The 20,216-nt window shown below is 37.4% G+C and overlaps 1 long non-coding RNA gene across 2 annotated transcripts in view; it reads right to left on the minus strand.

Annotated features, from left to right (window-relative positions):
• The window catches only part of LOC107311584, a 39,935-nt gene extending 29,841 nt beyond the window's left edge, over window positions 1-10,094 (minus strand). Inside the window, exon 1 of one of the 2 annotated variants that reach the window (XR_004306757.1) lies at window positions 10,015-10,088. This is a non-coding gene — a long non-coding RNA (uncharacterized LOC107311584). Of the gene's footprint in view, window positions 1-10,014 lie in introns of both variants that reach the window. The other variant, XR_001554153.2, reaches the window with a different exon arrangement.
• Window positions 10,095-20,216: the final 10,122 nt, after the last annotated feature.

The following is a 20,216-nucleotide window of genomic DNA, read 5'->3' on the forward strand; positions in this document are numbered from 1 at the left end:
GGAATTCCTAGGAATGGTTATATTATGCTCCTTTATATTTAATTTTTATTTGAAGATTTTTAGTGAAAGAGGACTTACACAACTCTTTGATAGGAGTTAACGCCTCTCTTTCAAAAACATGCACCCTACTTCCCATCTGAATTTTTTGCATTCAAGCAATGCATGTCTGTAATAGTTTTCTCTTAAAAATGAAGATTTTTTTTCTATTAATTGTAGTACAATGTTTCTCCTTCTAAACTGCAGACAACTAATCTTCTCACTCCTGCTGTCTTCCCCTCCCCTCTTATCCCCCAGTAAGTAAGGGACCACTCCACCATCATTTCCTCTTCTTTTAATGTAAGATAGGATCTTTAAGATAACCCCCAAAATTTTCTAACCAGTATTGATGGCAATCCTGCCATGAGCTCTTTTCTGACTTGATTTAGAAGCTGCTACTCAGATTTACCTTAGTTTTGATGTTACTGAGCAACTGCTTGCTTGATGTCTCTTAATTTCTTCCTGTTCTTGGTACAGAATCTTGCTTTAGGAACATCTACCTTCACATGGAGACACTTGAAGGTCTTAGTGAGAAAGCATTCCTTTGATTTATCTTGTTTGTGAAAACATTTTTTTTAAGGGGGGAGGATAGATGAGAGGGGGTGCTCAGCATCACCATGAATCCAGACATTTTCAGATCAGGAAGAAGTACTGTTATATACTTCTTGCTAGTATACTAGTTTCGCTCCCAAACAAGGTAAAATTGCAAATGGGAATTTTCCTTCTTGTCTGAAAATGTTAGATTCTCTTTGAAGTGAATGTTAATTAGCTATATATATCACTGTGATTACTGCTGCAACTCAAGGACAGGAAAGATTACTGACTTTTTTTTTTTCCTTTTTTTTTTTTTTTGAAAGAGTATGAATGGACATTGGAAACAAGCCTGTTATGCTCTGCCAACCATCTCATTCCCATAAACTTATGTTAACAGTAAAAACAGCTTTGGCAGTTCAGTTTGATTTCCTTCGTTTACAGTTTCTTCCTACTCCTAAAACCATGTATGTATTTCCTGACAAATAAAACACAGTGAGGAAACTTAACAGACAGTGAGCATTCTGGGCTGCTGAATATAGCATAGTGCAAAACTGCATATATTTAAGTTTTCATTTTTCACGGGAAAAAAGAGGTAACAGTAAGTTGCCAAGAACAAGCTTTATAATGAGCAAACTTAGGCATGTACTAGTATTTAGAGGAAGATAAGCTAAAACTGCACAGAAGAGTCAGAGCAACGTTTTCATCAACCACAGGGAAAACAAGCATGTGGCTTTTCAGTGGCTTAGAAGCATGAATAGCTCCTTTAGACATAGCACAGGTTTACAGAAAGTTCACTGCTACCGACCTCTGAAAATATTCCTCAGCCTTCGTGTTTCCCACAGTCACACTCAGACAATGGGAAGTGACAGACTTCACCAATAACAACACCAGACAGTGCTACAGAAGAAAGATCAGCTGTAGAATAAATGAGCCCTTTTACTCAACAGAGCCTGGGGCTCAGCTTTTGAACTCTCCACTGACCTGGTATAAGAGGAGGGAAAATCTCTGCCAACATTATCAGACTTCAACTACTTGACTGCCTACAGTGCAAGCATATGAAAGTCCTGAAACTGAAGGCTCCCACCAAGCACTCAACTGTATGCTTATCTGCAGCACAGACTATAAAAGGGAAACTGAACAGGCAAGGAGCACTGCATCATCACAGGCACAGAACAGCAGCTTTGATCACCTACATGAAAATATACATGGAGCCTGTGGGTCACAACAGATCAAAACAAGCTGTCACTTCAGACAGCTGTCATTAGATAAGTTGAGTACTTAAGTGTGTTGGGATTTACATTCTGTTAAAAATTAAGGTTTTAAAATTGACTGCAAAGTGTCACAGCTAAAGCCCTCTGACCTCCTCCTTTGTTTCCAGCTGTTACAATTGGGCACCCTCCAACTTCAGCCCTGGCTGCATTTTCACCCACTACATAGATAACAGTTTTCTTCAGCACCCTACTATCCACAGAACGGAGAGAGAAGAAAGCTAAACCATGGTACCACAGCTCTGCAGTCTGTACACTGAGGACTATAACCAAACTATCTATGAAAGTCAGACTCACTTTTTGGCAACCATCAATGCTCAGAACTGCCTATGCCTTTGCTGTATTAATGCTGAATCTCACCAGTTTGCTGCTTAGTCTGCATGCTAGGTTAGGGCAATCACTCTGCCACAAGCACTCACAGATTGGATTAATGTACTTATGTTTTCCCTCTCTGAATGCCAAAATGTTGACTGATTCAAAACTATGTAGGTAGCTAAAAATGTTCAACATTTAAAACTATGTAGGTAGCTTTCAGTGATCCCTCAGGCCCCAACAATATCATGCTCCCAGAAAAACTCTGAAAGGAAAATGAAATTCTGTCCTCATTGATGCCAACAGAAAGGCTACTCTCCTGTGTGTAAGAGAAAAGAGTTTGACTCGTTCAGACGACGACATTTAGCATCATCTTCTGCCTCATGGGAGATGTTTCTAAGCAGTCTAGGAAACAGGTATAGGAATTATAATGTCATACTTTAAAGGAAGGCTGCATTTGGAGGTTTACCCAGGTGCTCTCTCTCTCTCTATTATATATATATATAGTTATATATAGATATATAGGTATATATATGCAGATTGTAGGAACACACAAGGGAACTCTCCCATGCACACTCAACACAAACAGATGGATCATCCTTCTATCACACAGTTATTCCATATTTCTACAACAAAAGTGAACATGGCAGTGCATGGATGACCATAGAGACTTAGAGCAAGGAATCAAGATATGCACCAGTGCTGTAAAGTAGTGAGTTTGTCTGGATTGCCCAACTTCACATTCTGTATCTCAGCATACAGGCTCTGCAGTGCTGCAGAAGGCCTCAGCTGAACTGAAGCTGAAGGAGATCTCAGGTACATTTACATCTATGTATTCTTCAATTCCTTTTCAGATATTCAAGAAATTCCAAACAAAAAAGCCTTAATAGATATGAAAATAGTCCTTCATTTTTTAATTCAAGATAGGCCACAAGCCACCAGATAATAGGGAAAAAAAAAAAAAGAAAAAAAAAAGAGTGGAAGTAAGGCAAAAATGCTGAAGAAACAGCATGAAAGAGAGCTATTTATAACCACAAACAGAAGAAAATGGATTTTAGTGATAGATGAAAAATGCAAAGCAAGAAATATCTGAAAGCCATCAACAAGATGAAGAGGCAACTCAGGATAAGATAGGAATATCACAGGGGGAAAATAAAGTTGGTTTGAATGACTTTGAGAAGCAGAAATATGTACCTAACACAATTCAGTCTGCAAGACTGAATGAGATAGGTCAACAAAGTGGCTTTCCACAAAATAAATTCTTCAGATAAGAGAACAGGCCTTCTAATTGTTTAGTAATTGTTCTGTTATTTAACTGCACTCTCTTTCACTGTATGGCTATCCTCCCTGTAACATACATACCTGTCTTTGAAACCCTTTCCAAGAAAGTTCATCTTCCAGATAAAAGCTAATACATACATATATATATATATATATATATATATATATATATATATATATATATAGTTTTAACATCAACTTTGATTAATTCTGATTACGGTACAAGAATCCAACAGAATAAACATTGATTAAATGGTACTCCATCCATCACTTATCCTTCTTAATCGAAATTGTTTTCATCAGTTCTTAATATAATTGAGGCCTGTGTTTTGGAGGGTCTTCACTATATAAGCAGGTGCTGTTGGAATTAAAACAATAAAACATTTTTTGCATATGTGTGGAGTCTGAACACATGGATATAACACTATGTTATTTATAATATTTTCTGTATGAAAACTGAGATACTGGATGCAATAGCCTCTACAGACTTCCATGCAAAGGAATGATATGGAGCTCTTAGAGTGGGTCCAGAGGAGGGCCACTAGGATGATCAGAGGGCTGGAGCACCTCTCCCATGAGCAAAGGTTGAGGGAACTGGGCTTGTTTAGCTTAGAGAAGGCTCCAGGGAGACCTCATTGTGGTCTTCCAGTACTTGAAGGGCGCATTTAAACAGGAGGGGGAATGGCTGTTTACAAGGGTGGATAGCGATAGGACAGGGGGGAATGATTTAAAACTAAGACAGGGGAGGTTTAGGTTTGAGATTAGGAGAAAGTTTTTCACACAGAGGGTGGTGGCACACTGGAACAGGTTGCCCATGGAAGGTCATGGATGCCCCATCCCTGGAGGCATTCAAGGTCAGGCTGGATGTGGCTCTGGGCAGCCCTGCATATGGTAGGGGGGTTGAAACTCAATGATCATTCTGGTCCTTTTCAACCCAGGCCATTCTATTATTCTATGAGATCCATCCGTTACTCACACAAACACATAACTTGTACTTTAGTTGTACCAGATTCATGCCTATTTCTAAACATTGTGCACTTTTAACCCCTATTCTCATTTTGGATAGTGAAAAGGCTATTTCTTCAGCATCTGTGAAGTGCATTCCTGATCAGCTCTTGGAGGACAAGGGGTACCAACTCACATCTTCCTTTTCATGTAGAAACCTATCCATTTAGGGAAGGTAGTAATGATGAGGATGAAATTCTGACACAAAAATAAAAATGAAAGGAAAACCACTACTGTACAGGACAGTCCCACCTTCCCCTTTTAAAAATACATTGTCATGATTCAAGAAACACAGAACAGAAACAGAGCAACACATACTACAACCTGATAGGTAACAAAACAGTTGTGTTCAGAATTATTTTTAAATAGACCTCCAAAAGAGGCAAAGTAAGCAGAAATAACACAATCTGGATCAAAAATGGTCATTGGTTTAGAAAATGAGACAAACATAAAAAGTAAATCACAATATTAATGATGATCAGCTCCTGCAAAACTGTAATATTTTCAAAATATGGAACAGTCTTCAATTAATTACTTATTTAGAATGCATTGCTCTAGACATAAGGGAGTTGTTTACAAGTACACATTGCAAAGTTTACTTAACTCCAAGTAACTGTGAATGAATGAACTGGGAAATGGTTATTTCTGCACTCTAGTGTCAGATCAAGGCAGTTTTGAATAAGAACAAATTGATCAACTGGACAAATACCACAGTATTTTTGGCTTTGATCTCTTGAGGCTGGTACAGTTTATACCTAGTGTTTTATTCAGGGCTAAGTTCAAGTGTTTCTTTTACAGTGATCTAAACTAAACTTTATTTTTGCTCTCAGTGTTTTTCACTTTAAGTTGAATCCAAGCTGAATTAATTCAGCTTCCACATAAGGATTTAAACTGACAGAGCTACCTTCATTTTAGGAAAATAGCTCCAGCTGAAAGAGGCCCTTTACACATCATTTGTCCGAAGTAGAACCAAACCAAGCATTCTTTCCAATTAAATAGTAAAGGCATCCTCCTGGTGAAGTCAAATAAGGTTAAGCTTCAAGCCAGAGATCTTTTTGGATCCTCCTTGTCTAATGAGACAGAAGACACCAGTGAGAGTCAGACTGTAGGCAAATGCCAGCCAGAAGTTAATACAAAAATATGGAAAGTTTTTAAAGACTACAAGCCTTAACAAAAAAAAACAAACAAACAAAAAAAGATCTTGCTGCCATTTCCTCACCTCCTACTTCCACTAATCAGTAGAGATTTCAGCCTTAAAACAAGTATACAAATTTATATGAGTGGAGCGCATGACATGATATAAAGAACATCACACATGTTTCGCATAGAATTTCTGAGAACAGTTGTTCTCAGGAGAGACATTTAAAAGTTAATTGTGAAGTAGATTATAAACACGCGTTTGTCTCTTCTGCTTGCATATTTTCCAGACAAAGACCACCTACAGCTTCTCTCCAGTCTCTGCTTCTTTCCTCTAAGTATCCCAGAGCACAGCCTTCCTTAAGGGAGGGTGGAGCTTATTATAACCTCACCAGATGGTTTGTTAATCAGCTTCATCAAGCTATCTAGGGCTACTTGCTAAGCAAAAGATAGCTATGCTTCTAGCCATCAGATCCTGATTGACTGTTAACACTGGTGAATAATTTTCTTTGCTCTACTTAGTTATCAAAGCAGAATGACTTAAGGTGTCATCCAAAAATTAGGTATCAGATGCGGGCTACAGCCAGTTGTTTTTTTGTTTTGTTTTTTTTTTTTGTTGTTCTACATATTAAACATACAGTGCTAAAGAAAAGCCTGTTTCAGTTCTCAAGTCAGATAGAGGGTTTGTTTGACTAGGCTGTAAAATGTCACACAGGACTTTCTATTTTGAAAAAAAAAATTGCTAATTACTTTTTTATGATATTTTGATATAAAAGAGCACTTTAAACCAATTAAGCTCTGGTAGTGCTTGATTGCAGGGCACAGTACTTTTCACTCCTTCTTTATGTATCTGGTACTTAATTTCTCCATCTATTATGTAGATCTACATCTATTATGTATCTGTATACAACTACGTTCTATTAATGCCTGTGAGAGTCATTAAAGGGAACCTTACTGTGTAGTAAGCTATATCAGTTGGCAGGAGCCTTACATTTACAACTGACTTCTTAATTTGCTGTTGTCAAAAAAACACAATAAAAAAATTGCAAGAAAATTAGTAGAAGCACCAATAATTTCTCCCTAAAAAAATTTCAGAATATTAACACTGATGGAGGAAAGAAAATAAAGCTCAACATTTATGTACTCTTGTGTATCCTATTCATTTAGCAACAGAATTTAAAAGCCTCAAGTTTGCCCTTCTTATTTCAGTAAGAATAATTTTATCTATTTTGCTGTCTGGAAATAAGCAGACGTTTGTGCTCCAAACAATTTAAACCCCAGTTGTAGCCAAAAATCAACCAACAGTTAATTTTCCCTCCTGCAGGTGGAAAGTTGGCAGCTAAAAGTGCAGTGTAGCTTGATCCACCTTCTACCACTCTTCCCATGCTAGACTCGAAACACCCGCTTCACTGAGCTTGATAGTTCACTGTTCCTAAGAACAAGGACAGCTTCCATATTTACCTGGGAACTGCACAAGCTGAAAGACTTCTGTTGTGCAAGTCCAAGAAATAAAGCATTTGCTCCCCTCCTAGGATGTGGGATTCTGTGTCAGAGAAGTTTACTATTGAAAACTTATTCCTGAAAGTTGTCCCATGTTATGCTGCTTTGCAAAAGGATATAGTTTCATTTCCACAAGTTTTTATTTTACTGTTCAGCTCACAAATCTGAGCTATTTCTCATCCTCAGTCTTAGGAAACAGAGCTGAAAGCTCTGGTTCTTCTACAAATATGCATAACAAGGGAGTTTTAAAGATAACCTTGCTACAAAAACCTAGTTCTCTGCAAATACATTTCAGAATGAAGAAAAAGGATAATGGTGGCTATCAGCATGTGAATGCATGCAGACTTTGCAGTATAATAATTTGGCTAATCCACTTGACTAGGAATAAGAATTAGCCTAGCAGCTGTAGTCACACACACACACCTAGGGCAAATAGGCTAAGGAGACTAGAAAAACACTTATGCTTCAGAAAAACAAAAGAATCCCTCAATGTTAATAGCTGAGATAGAAATTTTAAGATTGCCAGGTTAATGAAAGAAATCTTTTGTATTTTTGTTTTGCATTTGACAAAAATCTTAGAATACAGTGACATCCATTTAATAGTAACTCAGTTAAGACAAAAATGTAATGATGACTAAACTGGGAGGAAAGCCCATATAAGCAGCTTTGAACTAATAGTCAGTGAGGTTTCTGGGACAGGAACTTTCAGTAGGTCTCTGAATTTTCAAGAAAAACCCAGGGACTGGAGTCGTGACATTTGGGGTATCCATTTTAAAGGCTGCTAGGCTGTGTAGGGGACTCTAAATCTTTCAGATGCCTTCTATCAAGTCTGATCAGACCAAACGTAACTCCTCAAACTGTGCCAGATGAATTCAAAGAAAGGTAACAGTTGAAGACTTGCACCAGCTGAGAAAGATTGTAATCAAACTAATTTAACTAATCAGTTCCAAAATCAAGAGTTTCTTGGCAAAGGGAATAGTGTGTCAATGCCATGTAGTCCTGTAGACTACTTGGTAGACTGATGCCAAAGAAAATGGATCACCACAGTGAAAATGCACATATGTGAATAGATGTTGCACATTCAAAATAGGCATTGCTACTTGAAAGAAGAGGTCTAGATAAAGGATTTGAGAAGGTAGGATCATATACACGCATACACATAAATGAACAACCTGTCCCTTGGTTTTCCTCAGGGAGTTGCAATACTTGCAGTCACTGCTGCAGGCATCCTGGCTATAACCCAAATCCTAGACCCAATACCATCTCCAATACAATTTAGCTTGCATCTAAATCCTCAGAAAGAAGGTTAGCTCTGTCTGCATGTATAGAAATTGGGGAACGCTGAATAGAAACTTCATGAGATTGTCATCTCTGTCCATTACCAGCTTATCATGCCCATTTGAAGAAGAGAATTAACAAAAACTGGGGCAGACTGAAAGAGAGACTAAGAAGGGAATCATGAAATAGTTTTAAAATCTTGCCTTATAACAACACTTTGAAAGCTTCAACTATTTTTCTTATTACAGAAATTATTTGATCTAAGCCTAAGTACCTCAGAGACAGAAATTTGACAGAGCGCTCTTCAATCTGCTGGTAAGAGCTTCGAGCTAAGTTTAAAGTTATACCAATTTAGACTGAAAAAGATGTAAAATTGAGGGTAATAAACCTCTGAAAAAAATACAAAGAGTTTCATTGCCACTTCTACTACAAACTTTTAAAACAGAGATAAAGAATTTTTCTTATAAGAGTATTCAACAAGGAATTAATTTAGGATAATGCAGTATATTGTAAGGAGGGTATATCACATTACTAAACTGTATCTCTTGGTGTTACAGTCACTCAGCTGGACACCTGCAAGATGTTACACTTACAGCTTCCATATAAAAGTTGTTTAAGATAAGATATTTGGTAATTTCCTCTTCCTTTGTTGCTTTCTGGACTTTTCCTATTTACTTTCCCTGGACTTGATTTCAGCCCACTGACTCTGCTTTCACCATTTCTTACTTCTCTTGCTAAAGAACCAGATCTTGTCCTACTTTTTCTTCTTGTCCTCTTCTTCAGTTTTAGATTACCTTCACCCCTTTCATTCTTCTTCTCCCCTTTACATTCCCTCATTTGCATTGCCTTCGTATTCTCAACCTTCCTCTTCTTTATCCTTTCTATTGTTCCAATCATATTTAGTGTGACCATATACGGAACAAGTTTTTATAGAAATATAAAAATTATGAACAGCTCACAGATAATAAACAAAATTTGTGTTACATGAAGCCAAGATGTTTTTCAAAAAATGGGTCACAACACCAACATCCTGCAAGGCATATGGAGATGAGTTACAACCATGCTGAAAGCAGTATTTCAGCTAATTGCTGTTGATTCTGACTTTGATATCTTCTCTGATAAGGAATTTTTTGAGGTATAAAAGCAGAAACATTGAAACCGATTTAAAGAGGCTGCCGAAAATGTATGTATACCTACCTCCATAAAGCTAGGAGGTCTTAGTGCTTTAGAAATTCTGAGAGGTGTACCTGAAAGGCATTACCTTCTTATGGGCTCCTAACATTATTACTGAGATAAGTTGACCTGTTTAATTAAATTCCTGATGTACAGCCCCAGATTATAACAATTATTTATTCTCCCAGAGATCCAGCAGAGTTTCCAACCCTTCTGTCTCATTCCTTCAGGATCTTATAGTCCAAGCTTGGTAAAACTAACTTTGCATCCAGTGACTAGAACTAATCCCTCTTTAGCAGATTAGTTCCAGGCAGAAAAAGTTTTTTTTATTTCTGATTGAGAACTTTAAGCAGAAGTCTGGCACAATTAATTCACTTGACATTCTCCCAAATATATCCCTGTGAATTCCCCAAAATATCTTATAAACTGTAAGGTCAAATAATATGAAGATGGCAAATATTCAAAAGGTTATTCATAAAGGAAAACTCACCAATGTCAATGCCTTGGCTGGAAAAACTAAGGCAATCTCCACCAAGGAGCAATCTCCAAGAGATGCTGTCTTGGTGGTGGTCAGCTCTTAAATGAGGTCATAGAGGAGGTGGAGTCAAGCTCCACCCCTTCCGGGAGCACATCTGAATTACTCTCACCCTGTGCTCCCACAGCTGACCCAACACTTACCTCAGCTGATTAATCAGAGGTTCAGGCTGTGATTTCCCATACATATACCATGTAAAACTGGTATCTGAGTTAAATAATCAAGAACCAAGGAAGTTCTCACCACAGCCAGATTTCTCCTGAACCTGTCCCGAACACTTCCTTTTCACTCCAGTCCTGCAGGTTGTTATTTTTTTTTATTATTATTACTATGGCCATGCCATTCCTGTTAATAAATGCATTCACCAAGGCTGATCAGTGTCCAGGATTCAACTTGTTAGAAGTTAACTTACCACTTCAGATACTGCTTTCCCGTGAAAGGCAATCTATTCTGATTTTCAATGAAACTTACACGTAACTGCTCCTGAAGAGAGAGAATTTGGCTTTTAAGCAGCTGCTCAGAAGTTAAGTAATGGTCTACAAAAAAGCACATTCTTCCTGTGTGTTGCAGTGTTCAGTTCAAAAGCCCAATGGCCCCTAAGAGATGCTAAGAAACTTGAATTCTAATGATAATTGGAAATGAATAAAATATTAATGAATAGCAAGTTTGTCCTAGAAAAATATTGTATGTACCAAGTATAGCTTAGAAGCCTTGATTCTTCTTCCTTTTATTTTTCTTAGTGAATGTATTTATTTTCTTACTTACATACTATTATTATTATTTTAAGAGATGAGGAGATTTAAGGCAGAAATTGCAGATGGAAACGTAAACTATTTAGATGAAAATTTGAAAAACTGTATTAGTGATCACAGACAGGGCAATAAGATTATAAATCACCGAGATCCTCGCCCATATTTAAGGTAGAAACATGCAAGGGGAGACAAAAGTTAATTTATCAGCTGATAAGGAGTTCAAAAAACAAAATAAAAATTACTGTTTTTCACATATTCTGTATGTATTTAAAGTAGCTGCACCTGACCCTAGGAGCTGGGGGTTTCCTCCTGTTCCAGTCCCACAACAGTGAGGCTACTGAGGGTCCCAACCCCTGTATGAGTATTGCCTGGGTACAGGCAGTAGTGAGGCTGAGTACCTCCTCCTCCTGTTGTGAATAGCATCTACTTGCAGCAGTGTAATCTTATACTTCTAATGGAGTGGATGGCATTTGGCCACCCAGGTGTGCTTTAGAAAGGAAACTCATACACACACCTAAACCAGCATCTTGAGCAAGAACCAAAGATTACTCCAATTACTTCTGTTGTTAAATTGTTAGTCCCTTATGTGATTTTAGCTATAGCTAATTTTCAGCTTCAAATAAATAAAACTTATCCAAATGATTCTTGGGTAAGAGAACAGTCTGCTGACAAGATTCTGCTTTGGGGCACAAACACTGGCCAAGGCGAAAGTCCCAGAGGAAATTTTGATGTGATCTCTCAGTTTTGGAGATATGAGAGTTTAAAGACATGGGCACAGGCCATTCTATGTAATTCACCTCCATGCTGAGACTAATCCCAGACTCATTTAATTTACTGTTTTATGTGTACCCTTGGCTACTCTCGATGGCTATAAATCCAGTCTGGAATATAAGAGCTCTACCAAAGTGTTATTGCTGTGAATCCAGACAAGTTACCAGAAACTGTACTATTTCAACTCATTTGCAGGGTCACTAAAATTCAAAACACAGCAAACAAATCACAGAATCACAGAATGGCATGGGCTGAAAGGGAGCTTAAAGCCCACCCAGCCCCAACCCCCTTTGCCACAGGCAGGGCTGCCCACCAGCAGCTCAGGCTGCCCAGAGCACCATCCAACCTAACCCTGAACACCCTTAAGGATGGAGCACACAACAGGGCACAAATCTGGAAACATGCAGCTGTTCTTCCTACTCTATTTTTTTTTTTTTTAAGTAAAATTTGAGTGAATTCAAAAACATTTTCTAAACAGCTAATACTATCTGTCAAACTTAGAAACCTGAAAAACTGAAATTCCATCTTGTTAAGGCTCATGCACCATAAATTACTTTATGCCATGACCTATTTATGATGCTGAAATCACTTCAGAGAAAGAAAACATAACGGATGTATTGATGAATGCTTCCTATTCTCAGTCATGCTGGAGATGCACCAGTTGTTACATTGCTTCCAATACATAAGTCCAGAGACAGAAAGTGGTCAACAAGAAAAACATGATTTGCAGTGAAGTACTGTGAACTGCTGAACTGGCAGCGGTTATGAAACTTGCTCTCTTTTCAGATGTTGCTGTGCATTATATTGTACACTGCAAAGGAAAGCAGGACACAACTGGTAAAACATCTTGTTAAAAGACATTTGGAAGTACTCAAAATGTAAGAAAGAGTGTCATGTTTTAGCCTAGGAGGCAGAAAAGTTAGAAAACTTTTTATAATGGTCATAACTTCTCAGGCAAGGTGCTACTGCTTCAACAACTGTGAGAATAAAGAAGTTTTGTAGTTTTCTTGGTGGGAGTGGAAGAGTGGAAAAAACACATCCCAAGGACAGAAGCAAATACTGGTGGATACTTGTGGTGTCAGTCTAAACCAGGCTCTCCTATAAAAGGTCTCAAGATCTGTGCTAGTACCTGGAGCCAAGTCATTATCTGATTCTCATAGGTGGCCATCACACTGGGCTGCCTACTTCACTCTGTCACAGGCTGTCTGTAGTACAGACCAGGGTGCAGGAAATGACCCAGGCTGTGGTGGGAGATGTGAGGAGGTGCTCAGTGGCCATTTGCAGAGTAGTGAATGCTTCTGGGTGGCTGTGATGCAGCACACTGAGCAGTCAGGGCACTCTGAGCTGAAGAAAAGGACATGGCAGTCTGTCTGCATGAGCAGAGACGGTGAGTTCCACCAAACCATGTCACTACAGAAAAAGGTACACTGAGCACCCTCAAAGAACCCAAATCAATATTCAAATGCTTCTCAGTCAGCTTGCTTAACTATTGCAATGCATCACTGTACCCTCAGATGAAGTCTTGATGACTCTTGTCAGACCAGGACCTTGTCCTTTCCATTCATACTGAACTTGCCAGCAGTCGCAGAGAATGATGTGACAGCTTTAGACACATAAGTTAGCTCTCCTTCATACTCGGTTTTGTTTGGCTTTGTTTTGTTTTGTCTGAAAGGAGAACTTTGACCCTTAGAGCAACTGTGTTTAGATTTAACAGTTTCAGTGATAAATGAAAGTCTTGACGACTCTAGGATTTTGTAACTATCACAATGCTTTGGTTTTAATGGTTTTAATGGTTTTAATCTGATGCTCTGCATCATTCTCTGTGAAATCTGCAGCTAGCTTGAAGTTTCTCTGTGGGAATGAGGATTTCATTGAAAGATGGAGACAAAGATGGAAGTTATTTTGTTAAACTTAATTGGAGAAACATTAATACCACCTATTCCTGCAAATGTCTAATCAAACAGGCCTCCTTATGTTGGAAACAACATAAGGTTTCTCAATATTTTTTGCTCATTTTCATTATGCGCCTCTGTAGACAAATCACAAATCCAGCACTACAGCCCTTTTACCAGCGGGTTAGAATTGTTTCATGTATGCAGTAGGAAAGCACGAGAGTGTGTACCAGTGCAGAATGCAGTGAGGTCATGGTTATGCTTGCAAGATGACAGGTCCTTATTTTAACTTAGTTCCTTTGTTCTTGGAAGTATAAAAATAATGACGTAGGAGAAGCAAGGTATGTAAAAAGAATATTTTGATAGGTCCACTGATGAAACTGAAGTGTTTTTTGATTTTCAAATAGGAAAATCTTCAAAATTTAGACTATGACATTTAAAAAAGAAGGAAAACATTTATTTTTTGCTTGAGTCAAATACTGCTGTAAAGATTACAGGGAAGATTTGGAGGTAAAGGAGTTTCTGGCTATTTCTTATGTGAGAATGATGTAAAAGCAGAAGTCTGACCCTTTCAATATAAAATCTGGCATGTTGTCAGTTTCCTTTTATGAAAATACTGCCAAAGTTGTTGGGTTCTTTTTGTTGTTGTTGTTGTTTCTGTAATCTAAAATAAATTTTAAAAAAAGAGTGTTAACAAAAAAGAGCAGCTCTCTGCTGGTTAATTCTATTGCTGACCTGTGTAACAGATAATGAAAAATAGCACTGCACACAGGGTTTGTCATCATAACTCAGTCAATCTCCATTCCTTCAAATACAGTGCTTTACAAAGAAAAACAGGACTGATGACATATGTCATGCATTTGAAAGGAATCAGAAGACAATATTAAGTATAAACTGTCGCATGTCTCTGTCTCAAATACACTCTTTTGCTGAAGTAAAAGATAATCCATTTAAAGAAAACTACAGATCTTAACAAACAAGAACACTGAAGTATCACAGTGGGAATATCTCAGCACTAAAATGGTAGCTAAGAGAGAGCACTTCCACTAAGTTAAAATACATAGTTTAGGTTGGATATCAGGAAAAACATCTTTACATAAAGGGTTGTTAAGCACTGCAATAAGTTCCCCAGGGAGGTGGTTGAGTAACCATCCCGGGATGTGTTTAAAAACCGTTTGGATGTGGTGCTCAGGGACATGATTTAGCAGAGGGTTGTCAGGGTAGTACAGTTAGGTTGCAGTTGGACTTGATGATCGTTAAGGTCTTTTCCAAACTGAGCAATTCTATGCTTCCATGATCTATGATTCATTATTCTAAGGGTCACGCAACATTCTCCAAAAAATTATGAACATTTCATATCTTATTGTTTATTGTTTGGAATTTGAGAAGAGTTGGAGGGATGATGAATGTACAGAATGACTGACGTTATGGGTGTTGCCTAACTATTTATGTCATTAATATTAACATTTTTATTTAAAATTAAAATTGAAATTGTAATGATGGAAAAGCATCTTTAAAAACAACAGTTGTTTGTAGTGTTAGTAGTAGTAGTAGCAGAAGTAGTAGAAGTAGTAGTAGCTGTTGTACTTCCCCAGCAGGTAGATACTGAAGAAACAATAGAATATGCAATTATCTGCCACCTTATGGAAAACCAGTGGAACATATATCCAGTTGTTTTAATTCTTGAAGTCATTCCTCAGTATTTATAACTAGGTTAAATTTTCCTCAACTCTTCTGAGATTTAGTATTTCAAGATTTTCTCCTAAATCACCACCATGTGCAAACACCGCACATGATTAGTTTATCTCCCATGCACTGACATAAGTAAGCGAGTGAAAGCAGTTATATGTTACTTAAATATAATTATGTTTTTTCCACATTTGTATTCAGTGAGTCTAGGGCTTGGTAAAAACAATTTCTGAATATTCAAGGCCTAACATATGCTGTCAAAACACTATATTGCACTAGTTAGTTTCAGATGGAAACAATCTGAAACGTCACACTACATCAGTTATATTCCACTTGGAAGACAAAATCCTTTAGGGATTTTTTGGCTTGCTGGGGCCACAATGAATGAAGAGAAATTTTATGGGCTGCATATAAAATAGATAATATAGTTAATGTATATTTCTTTATCAAAACTGAAAGTAAGGCTGCATATTTTACACCTATTTACAGGACTGAATATAGCCAATGCATCAAAATGCATGAAGTTATTTGCCATAACTTGAGCTCGCCACAATTTAAATTTCATTTTGAATGCTATTATTGTTTGAAACATAGCACAGGTAAGTTGAACTTCACCTTGGAGATGCATGTTTAACTTATTTAAATGAGCGGTCAAATTCACCAAAAATGTTACCTCTGTGTGCTATTTTTCTTCAAGCTCTGTCACAAATTTTCTATTTGTTTCCATAAATGACTTGATTTCATTTCTCTAATCACAGCATCTTTTTAGCGTTTTACCCCAACTTAGCCACCTGCCTTCAGAAAAGAAAATGATGTCCCTACAATCAACATCCACACTTAAAGAAAACTCCTGGAACTGTTAATGATTCAATCCATATTATTAGTGCCATATTATTTGTCTTGACAACAAAGTACTCATCTATCCATTTTTCATTGAATATTCTTCTTTTACCCGTGATTTTTATTTTCCTGGGTTCTTTTTTCTTCTGAGACACCATAACATAGATTGAAATATTAGTATCTGCAATCTCTGGTTTTCTAACCAGGTGGCACAAGCACATGCCACGTGTAATACACATGAGGTTCAGTGCAACGGAGTATGTATGAAAGGTATGAGAGGCAGAGTCAGCACTGTACTGTGCCCTCCTCTTTCCCTGCTTCTAGCCCAGCCAGTGCTTATTGAACAACGATGGTCTGATTATTGCCAAGTAACGGGTGCACACTCAGGGCAGAGTAATGACAGCACAGGTCAGGGGGTGGCCACAGTGCAAGCTGTTCTGGGTTGGACATGTCTGCTTTATAAATTAGCACTTGAAGATGTTCTGCTCCTTGCAGTATTTACAGGAATACTTTGTGGAGAGTTCTCTTTTGAAATTCTTCAGTAAATTTTCTCTTAACATCCTCTTTGAATCAGTCAGTAGTCTCTTTAAAAATAATCAAGCTTGATGTGAGATATAGAACTTCACCCTCCCTGGTCTTTTTCTGCAGAACATCACCTAGACAACCAAAGAGTGTCTTTCTGAGATGCTGACATAGTTGTATATCTGAGAGCAACATATTTCAAACTTCTACATGTTACTATTGTTTACTTTCCTCTCAAGTCTTTCAACTTCTAAGATTTCCTCCAGCTTCCTTTAAAGTGCTTTTGAAATACACTATACAGGTACTTATTTACCTAATAATATTATATAATGAAACTCAGATTGTATTGAATTTGGTGCCTATCATTGTAGTGGTCCGTGTAATTCCATTGACATTGTGTAATAGTGGTCATCAGACTTTCAAACTTGAAAGTATAATGACTGGACATGGTTCATAATTACTGAACTGATATTCTAATAAAATGATTTTATCAAATAGGAGAAAACCTCCTGGAAAACTGAAAACCCTTCAGATCTAGTTTCCAGGAATAAGTGATTTCTTGAGCACTTATTGCCTTAAGAGGTATTAGCTCAGATTACTTTATAATGGGTATTTTCAAAGCCAATCATGAAAATACTCACAGACATTATCTACATGCTGCATAATAAACAGATGTGCTGAGAATGACTAAGTGAAAACCTTTCATAAGATGAAGGAACAAAGGATCCAAGGTCTTTGCTCCAGACGAAGAAAAGAAGAGGTCAGCACTTGCAGAGAATTATTCACACACACACACAAAAAAAATAATAATAATAATAAAAGGAAAGAAAAGAAAAAAAAGAAGAAAAAAAAAGCTACTGTAAGGTGCAGAATCTAAAGAGTTCTTGAAACACTCTTAAATGTTAAGATAAAGGCATAAAATACCTTTATAAACCACTCTTATTTGGTAGACTCTCAGAGCAGGAAAACAAAGGACTGAAACCAGCCTTGTGACATCAACTGTATATTTTTTAGGTCTATGCACTCTGTGGGCCATTTTACAGCCTTCCTGTCAGGTAATTAATTCTACTTAGGAAACTGAGCCCATGTTCAACTACACTTGACCTCCAGCACTAAGTAAGATTTGAGAGTCTGCCTGGAGAGTCAACAGGGGAGTCAACAGCAATGCAGAGGATGGCCAGCAGTGCTGGGAGGCGTTCCCTTGTAGGTCCATGGGAATGTGTGAGCACTTTCCCAGTACGACCACTTTACTGTCAGGAATTCCAGCATAGTCTCTTCAGTTTTTATAGTCCTTCATGGAGATGCTTAGGCTGTTTGCAGTTCTTTGCAGCACTGCACAGCAGCCAAATTACAGCTTCTCACTACAAATGCACAATGACAAGTAGCAGTTCTTCCATCTTTTCCACTCATGGACACTTGAATGACTTTTAATTTGGTCCAAGTATATTGCTTTTTGTAATGTTAACAGAGGGGAAAGTAATTTATTGTTCACTGCCATATGAATCTGCTCTGAGCTGCAGCAGTTTTCCATCTAGTTAATGTTCTTTCATCATTGCTAGATGAGCTTCTGTTGCTATCAAACTGTCTCTGATACAAACTTAGCGTAACAGAAGTTAATACTTAAATCCTAACAGTTTTTTCCTTTCGAATTCCGTAAAATTCTGATTGATGCTCTACAATGAGAAAACGTTTTATAGGTTACAGATTGCTTGTAATAATATACATAGTAGTAACTAACATTTGGTTTGTTAAGACAATAGGGTGATCAAATTTTAATGACCAATGAATCAATTTGCTTTAAGGACAATATTCCTAAGAGCAATTTAGAGACAGAAGTTTTTATTTCAAAGTCAGTATGGTCTGGGATCCTAAATTTCTCTAGAGTCATTCTCCTTTTACTTACCTTAAGTATTGTGCTTGACATTGTTCTCCAGCTATCTAATAGCTTTCCTCAGAAATTGTATTGCATACCAACATGTCTTCAGCATTTTCCTTGGTAGTTTGCTTTAGCTACTGAAGATTGTCACAGTCAAAAAAAAAAGATTTTATCCTTTCTGCTTTTGAGTTGCTTGGGCTGTCAACTCTAGCCACGATTTCATAGTGTGCCTTTGCAGGCCATAGTGAATAGCCTTCTAAGTCTGCTCATTTACCCTTAGCAAAAACATTTATTCACCCCAAGGCATTGCAATCCCTTGTCCTGAATTGACTGAGAGCTCTCTCCTGCAAGAGGCATTTTCCCTGGTTCTCAGAACAACACAGCTCTTTGCTTTACCTCAAAATTTTCAGTGTTTTCGCAGCAGTGGCAAGGGGGTTGAACTCAGTATTTCAGTTTCAGCACTGCTCTATGTCAACATAAAAATAACCTCACTGCTCATCTATTTAGACATCCTAGGATCACATTAGAATTTGTATTACAGACTGCAGTGACTGTTAGTGTCAAGTTGCTAGTCTTTCCAAGGCTGAAGAACTTTTCAGAGACTGGATTTTCTTTTCTAAATCCAGACTGTGAGCTTTTGAGGGAACTTTCTGAATGGAAATGGAAGATAGGGAATTTCTGAGAGGTTAGAGAGGGCCTCAAATTATCATTTGTAAAGTTTGTAGAAACATTTTCTGTTAATTCCCCTTAAATACTTTTGCCTCTACACGTACAATGTAAATATCTTTGTCTCTACACGTACAATGTAGATAATTTATCAATGAATAGTCATGGTCTCTCATCTTTTTCAGGTTTAAGAATCTCTAGAAGAAAAGTTTTCAAACTTATTTTAGTATTGTCTACTATAGTGTGATACTGCAGTAAAAATATCTAACAGAATACAAGGTCTAGTATTTGCTGGTGACTCTAAAATGGATAAATGAACTGTTGCTCAACTTGCCTGAGGCTGCATGACTTGAGCTGGTCTTCTGATAGCCTTCCATGCAAACACTGGTTAGTGAAATCACGGACTTTCCAGCTGATGACTATGAAAGAAGGATGAGAGAGTATTACATGAAAGAAAGCTCTGAGATTTTAATATATGTGTCAGTGTTATTTATGTCTTTGAAAAAGCTGAATTATTGAAAATATTCTTTATTACCTTAATTAGTAACACAATGAATTACTTAGCACAGATAAGATTATAAATATCAAGTATTCAAAATATATTGAGAATGACGTGATGACAAAAATCTAGAAAATAATTTTCACTTAGTCATTATTTTCAAGAGACTGCAGACAAGGTATTGAATTTGTGAAATAAATTACCCACTAGACTTCTAAAAAGGTTTTGGCCTTTCAGATCTATCAGAACAGGTGTTAACTTAGTTAAATAGCTTAGATTTAGAGGTATTAAGTTCCATGGTCCTATCTTTGTGTCTGTCAGGGGTTTGATCAAGTTTCAAATATAGAAAACATCTGCATTGATCTTACATTTGCATACTGCCTATTTGCCCATCAGTTCTATGGGAGATGTACATACTATTTTCTATGTTCTGTTCTGTGAGCACAGCTACCAGTGAAGTCCATAAACAAAGAAGCCAATGAACCAGACCCGATATGTCCTGAGTTCTCTTCAATAAACAAAGAAGTACCACATGTGCAACCTACCTATTCATAAAACATTGTCAGGAAATAGTTGATATGATGGGTAAGCCATAAATACAAGAATGCTGTATGTTAAAATTTGGACCAATCATTTGGTATAACACTCCT

Source organism: Coturnix japonica, chromosome 3 (genome assembly GCF_001577835.2).
Source record: "Coturnix japonica isolate 7356 chromosome 3, Coturnix japonica 2.1, whole genome shotgun sequence".
NCBI lineage: Eukaryota > Metazoa > Chordata > Aves > Galliformes > Phasianidae > Coturnix > Coturnix japonica.